The sequence below is a fragment of the Monodelphis domestica genome, chromosome 4 (assembly GCF_027887165.1).
Source record: "Monodelphis domestica isolate mMonDom1 chromosome 4, mMonDom1.pri, whole genome shotgun sequence".
Lineage (NCBI taxonomy): Eukaryota > Metazoa > Chordata > Mammalia > Didelphimorphia > Didelphidae > Monodelphis > Monodelphis domestica.
This window is the reverse complement of record NC_077230.1, coordinates 194,943,599-194,955,317: the sequence shown is the minus strand read 5'-3', so window position 1 is coordinate 194,955,317 and position 11,719 is coordinate 194,943,599. Positions and strand designations below refer to the sequence as shown.

General features: G+C 40.4%; 1 pseudogene; it reads left to right on the top strand.

The window, feature by feature from the left end:
• Window positions 1-10,430: 10,430 nt before the first annotated feature.
• LOC130458963 (prelamin-A/C-like) lies at window positions 10,431-11,067 on the top strand (annotated as a pseudogene).
• Window positions 11,068-11,719: the final 652 nt, after the last annotated feature.

The window sequence follows — 11,719 nt, the reverse complement described above, 5'->3', positions numbered from 1 at the left end:
AAAAATAATGAGATGCAACTGTGTGAAAACATCCTGTGTAAAAAGGCTTTTAAAATCCCCAAATGCACAATGATACCACCTAAAGCAGTAGGAACTAAACCATAAATTAATCAGTCGCAATTGCCACTTGCCAGCAATGATATGCAAGAGATTTCCAAGGGTTCCAAGAATGAAGAGAGAAAATCCTTTTCACAGAACCAGGTTCTCTTGTTATATAAATTTCTTTTATGTTCTCCATTGGTAATAAAATTCCTGGGAAAAAAAAAAGCAATGTTCTACAACAGCATAATTACTGAATACAGTGACTTCCAGAGTTCAAGGTGGACAGGCTGATAAGACATACTTAGTAGAAAACACAAACACTTGTTTGTGACTAAATGTATATGATCGCTTCAATTACGGAGCCAAAAATGGATTCCGTTTTGGACATACTATTTAACTATCTTCCACAGAGGACCTAACCTGTGTTCTGGAGAATTTGGTCACTTTCATTATATTTTGTCTCTACTAGTGGATCACTAAGTTTATCTGTTCTCCATTGCTCTTGCTATGCAATTGGTCTGTCTTCTTTTCTGTTCCTTAATAATATAGTTGATAGATTTGATTTTATGTATTTATGCTCATGTGCCAGCCATTGTTGTTAATGTGCTAGAGGCCACTCTCATTTTATTTATTTTAAAATATCTTTCCCTGGTAACGATTCATGTTCTCTCCCTTCTCTGTTCCTTCCCCACTCCTAGAACTGACAAGCAATTCCACTGGTTTATACATCTGTTATAACTTCATATCTACTTCCATTATTCATTTTTATAATAGCATAATCTTTTAAAACCAAAACCCCAAATCATACCATATATGTGTGTGTATATATATATATGTATATATACATACCATACCATAAGATATAAACAGGTGATAAATCATATGTTTTTCTTCTGTGTTTCTGCTCCCATAGTTCTTTCTCTAGATGTGAAGAGCATTCTTTCCCATAAGTCCCTCAAAATTGTCCTGGATCATTGCATTGCTACTAGTAGAGAAGTCCATTACATTCAATTTTGCCACAGTGTATCAGTCTTCCTTTTGAGTGTCTTCCTTTTGAGATTATGCCCAAATTAGTCAGCATATATTTTGTTTACAAGTAGTTTTTTGCATGTTGTCTCCCTCATTCATTCAATCATGAGCTCCTTTAGAATAAAGACTTTTTTGTCTCTTTTTGGTACCCTAGTTTTTAGCACAGTGCCTGGTAAAGAATAGGTGTTTAATAAATTCTTATCTATTGACTAATTGATTATATATAAACAAATTTCTGATCAAATCTTGGTAAACTTTAGAACTAAGGAGGCTCCCATTATCTTTCTTATAGAAGGAAAGCTCCCTTCTGAAAATATTCAGAAACAGTATTTCAACTTCATAATTACTCAATGCTATATTTATAATTATTTGGCAATAACTTAAAGATCCATGATTTTTGTCAGTAAAGCCCTGACACAAGTATCATTCTATCACTTATTAGATATCTTTTAAATATGATAAGAAAACCAAGGCTCAAAAAAAAGTTAAGTGACAGAGACTCTTTCTCAGGGCTGGAGGAGGTAACATCTTTGCCTCTCTCTCTGTCTGAGGGGAAGATCTGAAAGAGCTCAGTGTTTTCCTTTCCCAACTTGGGAAACACTATTGAATATCTATTGTGGTTTTATAGTTTGTTTAACTCTGAGAAGACCAAAGAAAAATCTGGTCTTTAGACTCAGAGTGCTAACTTGATTCTTGTTGAGACTTAACCAGTTAGCCTTTCCTGTTTTATAATTTGAAGGCACTGGAAGCTGGACCAAGAAATGGAAGCTCAACCGAGAAATGGAACCAGTTCAGAGATGCAGTGAAGGAAACATCAAAGGCAGTCCTAGGCCCAAAACAACGCAACCACCAGGACTGGTTGGACGAGAACAACACTGCTATTGAAGACCTATTGAGCAAGAAGAACAAAGCCTTTATGGAATGGCAAAATAACCCAAACTCTGTTCCTAAAAAGGACAGATTCAAGTCTCTCCAAGCCATGTCACAGCGTGAGATCAGGAAGATGCAAGACTGATGGGGGGGGGGGGGGGGAGGGAAGGCAGAAGAAATCCAGCAGTTTGCTGATACGAAAAACTACAAACAATTTTTCAGTGCCCTCAAGACTGTCTATGGGCCATTAAAACCCACCACCACTCCCTTGCTATCCTCTGATGGTGACACTCTCATAAAAGATAAAAAAGGCATCAGCAACAGATGGAAAGAACACTTCAGTCAGCTTCTCAACCGACCCTCTTCAGTCAACCAAAGCGCCCTTGACCAGATCCCCCAAAACTGCACCATTGAACAACTTGGCATCCCTCCTTCAATAGAGGAAGTCCAAAAAGCCATTAAACAAATGAGTACAGGCAAGGCACCCGGTAAAGACCCAACCGAGGTGTACAAGGCCTTAAATGGAAAGGTGCTCCAGGCATTCCACATAGTGCTGACCAGCATATGGGAAGAGGAAGACATGCCCCCAGAACTCAGAGATGCCTCCATCGTAGCCCTATACAAGAACAAAGGCTCACGAGCAGCCTGTGACAACTACAGAAGCATCTCACTACTCTCCACTGATGGAAAGATCCTCGCCCGTGTTATACTCAACAGACTCCTGTCATCTGTTTCAGAGAAAAACCTGCCTGAATCACAATGTGGCTTCCGACCAGATCACAGCACCATCAACATGGTCTTCACGGTGAGGCAAATGCAGGAAAAATGCCTTGAGCAGAACCTAAGTCTCTACATTGTCTTCATAGACCTGACAAAGGCGTTCGACACAGTGAACAGGGATGCATTGTGGGTGATCCTCAGCAAGCTCGGTTGCCCAGCAAAATTCGTCAAACTGATCCAGCTCTTTCATGTCGACATGACAGGGGAAGTCCTATCTGGTGGAGAGACTTCCGATCACTTCAACATCTCCAATGGCGTGAAACAAGGCTGTGTCCTCGCTCCGGTACTATTCAACCTATTTTTCACCCAAGTATTAAGACATGCTGTGATGGTTCTAAACCTGGGCATCTACATCAGATACCTACTGGATGGCTCACTATTTGACCTTCGCCGCCTGACCACAAAAACAAAGACAACAGAGAGACTCATCCTGGAAGCTCTCTTTGCAGATGACTGTGCTCTCATGGCCCACCAAGAAAATCATCTCCAAACCATTGTGGACAGGTTCTCCACCGCAACAAAACTGTTTGGCCTGACTATCAGCCTCAGCAAAACAGAGGTGCTGTTCCAACCTGCACCAGGGAGGCCAACGAACCTGCCGTGCATTACAATCGACGGCACGCAGCTTTCTAACGTCAACACTTTCAAGTACCTGGGCAGCACCATCGCCAACGACGGGTCCCTAGACCACGAGATCAATGCCAGGATCCAAAAGGCCAGCCAGGCACTCGGGTGGCTGCGCTGCAAAGTCCTCCAACACAGCGGTGTAAGCACTGCGACGAAGCTCAAAGTGTACAACGCAGTGGTCCTCAGCTCGCTCCTGTACGGTTGTGAGACATGGACACTGTACCAGAAGCACATGAAACAGCTGGAGCAATTCCACCAACGCTCCCTCTGGTCAATCATGAGGATCCGATGGCAGGACCGAATCACCAATCAGGAAGTCCTCGACAGAGCCAACTCCACCAGCATCGAAGTCCTGGTCCTCCAAACCCAGCTACGATGGTCTGGACACGTCATCCGCATGGACCCACAGCGAATACCAAGACACGTATTCTATGGTGAACTGTCAGCTGGACTCAGGAAACAAGGCCGACCAAAGAAAAGATTCAAGGGTCAGCTAAAGGCCAACTTGAAGTGGGCTGGCATTACACCAAAGCAACTAGAACTTGCTGCCTCTGACAGAAGCAGCTGTCGAACCCACATTCACCATGCTGCCGCCACCTTTGAAGATGAGCGACGTCGACATCTTGCCGCTGCGCGTGAACGCCGACACCAGGCCACAACCGCACCTCCCATAACAACTGGCGTCCCATGCCCCATGTGCCACAAACTGTGCGCCTCAGCCTTTGGACTGCAAAGCCACATGAGGGTACATCAATAGATGAAACTGCACAAAGACAATAGTCATACTCGATCACTGAGAGACTACCACTAATTTGAAGGCAGAGTTAAGATTTATAAGGATAATAGAGGTAATTTTTTATCTAGATAGTATAAATTTGGGTTAGTCAGATCAGGGAAGATTAGTGTAGCCTGTGAAACACAGGAGAAGTGGTTCCTTGCAGAACCTGGGAGTTTATTTGGATGGATTTAGAATCCCTTGGAATTAGAAATCCTTTATTTTTCCTTATATATTTCAATAAATATTTTATTTTTATAATGAGTCCCTTTAGTGTCCTTGCGCCTGGCCCTAAAGGGAAGTTCACATTTGAGCTTCACTTCATCACTGAGGATACTTTTGATTACCTCTATCAAAAGTATCTGAGCAGTTTTGGAATAGTTTTGAACCTATATTGGAACAGTTTTCCATCTAAATAGTTTGTTTTATAACTCATCAAATTTATTTTTACAGTATTGAGTTAAGAACTGTCAAAGAATTGAAACACAGGTCTCCCTGACCCCAAGTCAAAAATTCTACAAACTATGTCATGTTACTCCTTTTAGATTATCCAGACAATAGCCTAGTTAAGATGATGAGGGATGCAAAAGATAAAATTAATTCACTAACATCAGCAAGTCAATCAACAAATTTTAATAAGTATTTATATTAATACTCTTAAAGCATTTAGATGGTCAGTGAGATAGTACAGTTTATAGAGTTATGAGCCTGGAGTCAGGAAGACTCATCTTCCTAAATTCAAATCTGGCCTCAAATACTAGATGGGTGACCCTGAGCAAATCACTTAATTCTGATTGCCCCAATTTCTTCATATATAAAATGAGCTAGAGAAGGAAATGAAAAACCACTCCAGTATCTTTGCCGAAATACCCCAAATCAGGTTGCAAAAAGTCATATGTGACTGAAAAATGACTGCTCAACTGACTGAAAAATGACTGCTCAATAGCACTTATATGCTATTGCTAAGCATTAATATATTAAAAGAAAATTTAAAATAGTTCTTAGGGATAGATAGATGATTCAGTGGCTAAAAAGTCAGTCCTGGAGAGTAGTCTTGGGTTCAAATCTGGTCTCAGAGATTTCCCAACTGTGTGACCTTAGGCAAATAGTTTAACCCCAATTGCCTCATCCTTACAGCTCTTCTACCTTGTAACCAATACTTGGTATCAAATCTAAGAGAGAAGGTAAGGGTTGAACAAGAAAAAAAGCAATCCTTATTCTCAAGGGCCACATATTCCAATAGAAGAGACAACTGAAGATAAGTAAGCTCATACAAGATCTATACAGAGTAAATCAAAGCTCACCTCTGAGGGGAAGTCCCTCATAGTAGAAGGACCAGGAAAGACTCCTGCAGAAGGTGGGATTTCAGCTGAGTAGTGAAGGAAGTCAAGGAAGCTAGAATAAGGAGATAAATTGATTACTAGGCCTGATTACTCAACAATTATCCATAAGAATTTATCAAGTGCCTACCTGCCTCAAGCATTCTGCTAAGCCCTGAGTATATTCAAAGACAAACCAAACCACAAGAAACTGCTTCATAAACCCAATGTAAATACAATGATTTGTATAAAGAAGGTTACCTGCTTTGCACACAAGAATAGTCATATCAGCTGTTCAGTACATTCTATTGTGTGCAAAAAGGTTTTTCTGAGAAACCAAACTGAAATCTAAAAGTCCCATTTGTGACTGTAGACCAGCAGTTCTTAATCTGAGCTCCATGACATTATGGTTTTTAAAATATATTTTGACCATTTTCTTTCATTATAGTTGCTTTCCTTTGCTCTCCAATGTAGTTTGTTTTATACATTTTTAAGTCATCCTGAAAAATGGATCCAGAGACTTCACCAGAATGCTAAAAGGGTCCTTAAAGCAAAAAAAAAGCTTCTGTGAATCCTTGTCCCACACTAAAGAGAATTGGATGGTCTTGGTAAACAGTATCATCAAGCAATGATCCCTCCAACTCTAATCTCTAAGAAACAGAACAGAGGTACCAAGAGTATACGAATGCTTGTAGGATATCAAAATACTTATAGGATACCAATGTTCCAGGTCCAGAGATGGGAGGTCCTGGGTTCAAATCTTCCCTTCCTAACTGTGTGACCCTGAACAAGACACTTAGTTCCCATTGCCTAGCCCTTACCACTCCTCTGTCTTAGAACCAATACACAGAAGGTTAGAGTATTTAAAAAAAAAAAAAGGAATACTTATATCATCCAGGTAGGGTAACCTTTCTCAGGGACAGTGCTGAGAAGGCACCAACAAATTCTGCCTCTTTGACTCTCATTTGGCTAGTGTCCAGGAAGACTCACATACTTATGTTGACATTTGATTTTCAGATGTTCCAGTTTCCAAGATTACAGACTATTCCTGCTTAGGCTGCAGTTATGTGGTTGACGTTTGGAGAACACTCTAGTCTGAGTGGCACCTACCCTGAGAGGGGTTCTTCTGCAGCTGGTGAATCGCCTCGGTTTGAGGTTGATCTTCCTTAGCTCTAAGCTTGTGACACTTTCTTGCTTGGTCCTCGTATTCCGTGGTGTACATTGTTTGGAGATTTCAGGACCTCATGCATTATCTGTACATCTAGTATTAATAGAAATCAATCAAGCGTTTAGTCCATGCATCCCAACTTATGGTTCTACCAGAATGTTTACTGAAAAGATCAGTTGCCTAAGAGTTGGAGTCCAGGTCAGATTGTTTGGCAGTTGTGGGCAAAGCTTTTAAGTGACTGGTTAGGTATTAGAATAATAAAAAGAACAAGAAAAAAATAAGAAAAACCACACACAGAACACATTCCGAACTCTGGGGTTAGCTATAACTCATTAAGGATACTAATTCCATCTGTGTTTTAATTTGCTCATCTTCAAAATGCTGATGATATTTCCCTTAAAAGGGAAAGAATGAGGGTTATGGTTTCTTCAGTGTCATCTGCAGAATTATTTACCCACAATTTTTTCCTTTTTGCCTTTTAAATCGGATTTGAACTTCAGATACAAATAAAGAGTTTGCAGTATTTAAGTGCTAAGGTGGCACAGAGAATAGAAAACTGGGTCTGGAATCTGGACGATCTGAGTTCAAATCTGACCTCAGACACTTGCTTACTAGCTGTATGACCCTCGATAAATCCCTTAACCCTATTTGCCTCAGTTTCTTCATCTATAAAGTGAGCGGGAAAAGGAAATGGCCAACTATTCCAGTATCTTTAGAAAGAAAATCCAAATGAGGTCACAAAGAGCCAGATAAGACTGAAATGACTAAAGAAACAAAAATATTTAGCTTAATAGAAAGCACTTTGAGTTTCTAGAAGAAATTTAATATATAAATACAAAAGATCACAGAAGTTCAGAATTAAAAGGGTTTTCCGTGGCCATGTAGTCCAAATCATATTTGAAAAAGAATCCCCACTACAATCTACAAAAAGGTAGTCACCTAGTTTTAATTAAGAGATCACCAGTGAAAAAGAACTCTTTACCTCCAAATGTAGTCCATTCTAAATTTGAAAAGTCCTAATTTTTTATAAGTTTCCCCAGATGGGTGGTTCAGTGGATTAAGAGCCAGACCTAGAGACAGTAGGTCCTAGGTTCAAATCTGGTCTCAGAGACTTCCCAGCTGTGTGACCCTGGGCAAGTCACTTAACCCCCATTGCCTATTTAAAAAAAAAAAAACATCAAGTCTCAGTTTACTTTTTTGCACCATTAGTGCAAAGGGTCCTTAGCAACATCCCTGATGTTAGTAAAAGATAAAAACTGCAAAAGAGTCAAAAATAGATCAAATAAACAACTGATCAGGACGAAGGATACAAGAAGCAGTTTTACAGTTCTGAACCAGAGCTTAAGATACAGGCATTGTAAAGCATTGAAACCATGGGCATCAAGAAGGATAGATGTACCTCAACACTTTCAGACATTATTAAGAAAACTTTAAAACTGAAAATGGAGGGAGGTGATAAATCACTAAGTCATAGATAGATAGATAGATAGATAGATAGATAGATAGATAGATAGATAGGTAGGTAGGTAGATAGGTAGGTAGGTAGATAGATAGATAGATCAGAGCATCAAGTACACACAGGAAGAAAAACCATGAAAGAATAGGACTCATCCTTACTTACTTCACATGGTCAACCAGTTGCCATATCTTATACTTTCTATATCTACAACTCTCAGATCCTTCCATTTCTCTCCCCTCGTTTTGTCACCAACATTTGACAAGTCCTCATAGATTTATACCTGGTTTGTTTCATTAGCCAACTAATCAGTCTCACTGCCTCAAGTCTCTTCCCTCTACAATTCAACTTCCAAACAGTCATGAAAGCATTTTTCTTTCTTTTTTTAACCCTTATATTCTGTCTTAATATAAATTCTAAGACAGTAGAGAGGCAAAGGCTAAGCAATCAGGCTCTTATCTTGTCACTCTCTTACTCTGTATACTTTTGTGGCTCCCTTCTGAAAGGGAAATGAAAAACTTCGAGATCTAAAAACAAGCTTCTCTGTTTGGGCTTTAAGCTTTTCACAACCTTATGCATATCTACATTTCTACTCTGATTTTTTAATTTTATTTAATTAAATGATTTAGAATATTTTTCCATAGTTACACAACTCATGTTCTTTCCCTTGCCTCCCCTTACCCCCTTCCTGTATCTGACACATAATTCCACTGGGTTTAACATGTGTCATTGATCAAGATCCATTTCCATATTATTAATATTTGCAGTAAGGTGATCTTTTAGAGTCTACTTTCCCAGTCATGGCCCCACTGACCCTTGTGATCAAGCAGTTGTTTTTCTCCTGGGTTTCTGCTCCCACAGTTCTTCCTTTGGCTGTGGATAGCGCTCTTTCTCATATGTCCCTCTGAATAGTTCTGGATCTACTAGTAGAGAAGTCCATTACATTCGATTTTACCATATCTACTCTGATTGTAAATGACTTCCTCTCCTAAACTCTAAACAGTATATTTTCGACCCTATCTTTTGGCAGGACCTCCAATATTAACCAGTTTCCATTTTATGTCCTGTCAATCTTCTATACCTTAGGTAAAATTTCAGTATTGTTTTCACTTGTATTTCTCTAATTAGTAGACATTCAAAGTAATCCTTCACACAGTTTGAAATTTTTACTTTGAAAATGCTTTATATTCTTTAGATATTTATTTATTAAAGATTCCACAAATTATCTTTGAGCAAAGTAACATGACGAGATTAATTTAATGGTCGCCCAAAGAATTCGATTGGAGAGGAAAGTCAGTAGTATTTACATTTTCTGAATTGATTGGATGATTCTTTGTTATTGATAAATTCAGTACTTTTGCTTACCATGTCATCTCCTGTGATAGAGGTTGACACTAAAGAAAAAGTGCCAGACTGACGAGTATGTGAAATTTATCACCTCAACAGGGGAGGGGACCTGGCAGTGAATTTCCTGAGAAGACTGGCTGGAGAGCAGTGAGGGTCTCTGGGTCTTGAGACTTCCTCTGGGTCTTGAGACTTCGAAGAGAGGTGGATAAAGACTTTCTCCTGAGGGTTACTCACTTTTCCTGCTGGTGAATGGAAATCCTTCCCCCCAACACTTTCCAATTGAAGGGACTTCCTGAAGAGAAACCTGAGCAGACTTTACCTCAGCTCCTGTTGCCCAGGGGTAAGTCAACCTGACTTTCTCTCAGGGGGCTCAGGCTGCCAAGGCCTGAGTTCCCCTCAAACTGAAAGGAGGGAGGGGAAAAGGTTTAGATAGAGACAGGGACCCCCTTTCCCCACTTTCCTTTTTCCCATTCTTCCCTGCCTGTTATTCCTTTCGTACTATCTGATTGAGTTAACATTAAAAGTTATCTGTTCCCCAAGCTGACTGTGAGTGAGCAGATCAAGGGGAGACCCTTTAGTCTTGAGTAGTAGAGCAGGGACAAGAGGGACCAGAGTAAATTGGGGAGAGCAGCTTTAGTTAAGGAGGGAAGGCAGGAGGGGGAAAATCTTCAAACCCCCTCTCCTCTCTCTGAGCAAACTCATTGCATCTGCTATCTTCCTTGAACCCCACTTTGTGGAAAGGGGGATTCTCCTCTCCTTCCCCTCTCTCCATACCTCAGGGTCCAAGCCTCATCCCCTCTAGACTACATTCCTTTGCTTTAAAAAAAATTGTTTTAAAACATCTCCTCAAAGAAATTTTGTGCAGTAGTGTGTATTACCATCCCCAGGGATGATTAGCATGGGTAACACAATAAAGTGTCACAAAATCAACCAATCAGCAAGAATTTTTAAGAGCAAGTCACTGTTCCAGGCTTGGGTCATAGAAATACAAGAGAGAAATGGTCCTTCCCTCAAAGGATGCAGTAACAGCTGGATGAATGCCAGGAGCTGCCGGATATCAAACTGGCCTTGGACATGGAAATCCACACCTGACACAAACTCCTGGAAGGAGAAGAAGAGAGGCTAAGGCTGTCCCCCAGCCCCACATTGAAGAGAATGGGGCCAGACCTCCTCATACTAATCCCACACCCAGAGTTGGGGTAGTATCACCAAGAGGTGAAAATTGGAGAGCTGTGAGAGTCAAAGCAGCTTCTCCAAGCTTGCCCACACCAGCAGGGCAAGTGGCTATGGAGGAGGTGGATGAAGAGGGCAAGTTAGCACAACCAGTCCAATGAAGACCAATCCATGGACAACTGGAAGATCAAGCACCATAATGGAGATATGCCCCTGCTGAGTTATCATTTCCTCCTCAAATGCACTCTGAAGACTGACCGGGTGGTGACAATCTAGACCTCAGGGGCAGGAGCCACCCATAGCCCTCACACTTACCTGGTGTGAAAGGCTCAGAGTTCTTGGGTTTGCACAGTACACATCAGTGCCACTGGAGAGGAGGTGGCCGTGTTTAAGCTGGTGTGCACAGTAACTGTCAATGATGAGGATGAGGATGGAGGCTGTCCTGCTCCATCACCACCACATGAATGGTAGCCACAGCTAAACCAAATGGACAGGTGGCCCTCAACCTAGGCACCCTATCTAACCCACAGGGGTGCTCTTACTTCTTGCCAGTCCTTTCTGATGCCAAGTGCATTCTCATTAAAGAGTCTTTTTTAATAACTTGAAAAAATTGCATTATAGTAAAAATTACATTCAAAGCTAAGACTGAATTTTCTTACTCCAAGAATCCATGATACCACATTATTCCATTTAACAAATATGTCACTTCAAAGACTCTCTAAGGCTAGACAAATACTTGTCGAATACATTATGAGGGATTTCTGTATTGTCATGGACCTGGAGGGCCACTGAAGTCACTTCTAAATCTCAAAATCTGAGATCCTTTGATCCTGTGAATAAAATTATTTCATTAAGGCATGCATTTGGTAATAAGGGTCCAGAATCAAGTGACAGCAATAATAAGTGAGAAGAGAAAACATATGCAAGAGATATCATGGATATGAAATTTACTTGATGTAGGAAACTTTTAGATGTGATAGGAACACGAGACATCAATGGTCTCCCTTCAACCCTTCAAATTTTGACACAGTATTATAATTTTGTTAGCTTAAAAACTATAAAGCCATCTTCTCTCATTTTCCAGTCAAGAGGACTTAATGCAACCAAGAAATAAAGAAATAATTCATTCTGAC